This window comes from Bos indicus, chromosome 3, assembly GCF_029378745.1.
Source record: "Bos indicus isolate NIAB-ARS_2022 breed Sahiwal x Tharparkar chromosome 3, NIAB-ARS_B.indTharparkar_mat_pri_1.0, whole genome shotgun sequence".
In the NCBI taxonomy this organism is placed as follows: domain Eukaryota; kingdom Metazoa; phylum Chordata; class Mammalia; order Artiodactyla; family Bovidae; genus Bos; species Bos indicus.
Genome location: NC_091762.1, coordinates 91,920,859 through 91,922,204, shown reverse-complemented (window position 1 = coordinate 91,922,204; position 1,346 = coordinate 91,920,859).

Genomic DNA, 1,346 nt, shown 5'->3' with positions numbered 1-1,346 from the left:
ATCCCTGGAAACCACAGACCAGTTTTCCGTGCCCTTCGTTCGGTCTGTTTGAGAATGTCCAGTAAAGGGAGTCGTGCAGCATGTAACCTTTGACGTATTTCCTTAGGCACAGTGCATTCACTTGTGTGAAGGGATGAGTGTGTTCCGTTTCACGTCAAGTACCATTCCATCTGAATAGTGGGCTTATCCATGAAGTCCCTGCTTCTTCAGACACCTTCCTATCCACTTGTGCTGGATCTCCCATTTTTCACGGGGCTGCCACCGAGGCTCAGAGAGGTTGAGTCACTTGTTCACAAACACACAGCAATCAGTGCGGCCCTGACTTCCAGCCCGGGTCCCCAGCATAGTCTGAGGAGGAGACGAGGGAACAAGGCTGCCCTCTGTCCCGTACAGGTCCGCCTGTACACTCTAGAGGAGGACAAGTTCCTCTCCTTCCACATGAGATGCTGGTGCACGTGGACACAGCCCAGGCCTTCCTGCTGCTCTCTGACCTCCGCCGGAGGCCCGAGTGGGACAAGCACTGCCGGTGGGTGCCGGAGGGCGGGGGTATAGGGGAGTGGGGGTCGGGGAGGGGGCCCCGAGGGGTCTCCCCCCGCTGAGCCATCCCCCACTGCTCTGGGCCCCTGCTTTTAGCTAGGAGTGGGAGATGGGAAGGGAGGCACTGTGGTTGTGTGTTAGGTGAGTATCTGAGTCAAGGATATTCTGAGCCCTCAGGGAAGGGACTGAGCCTAGAATTGGAGGTGGGGGCCTGGCCCACCTAACTATGTGATGATGGGTAAGCCACCTCCACTCTGTGCCTCAGTCTGGGGACAGCCTCCCAGCTGAGAAGGGAGACACGTGATGAGAGTATAGTGTGTGGTGACAGAGGGAAGCCAGGGTTGTCAGCACCCAGAGAGGAGTCAGGGGAGTCCAGCTGGTCACGCCTGCCAGTAACGCAGTCCTGTATGGCCCAGGTGCTGACTGGCATTTGCTGCCTCCCTGGCAGGCAACAAGGCTGCTGCCCCCCTGGCCTCACGTCCACTCAGTGCACCTCACCAGGCCGCCCCATCCTCCCTGGGTGTGGCTCCCGGTCCTGCAGGTGTCCTACTACAACCAGGCCCACCCCGGGCGTTCTCAAGTACGTGACCACCAATGTCACCGGCCTCTCCTCTGAGTTCTACACCACCTTCAAGGCTTGTGAACACTTTCTCTTGGACAACCGGAACGACCTGGCCCCCAGCCTCCAGACCCTCTAAGCATCCTCCCTGGCCACCTCACGTCCACTCCCACTCCATCCTGCCCCAAGGACATGCGTGCAGTGCACTGAGGAAGCAGAGGCATTTATTCCTTCCTGCCTCCCTGTGGGA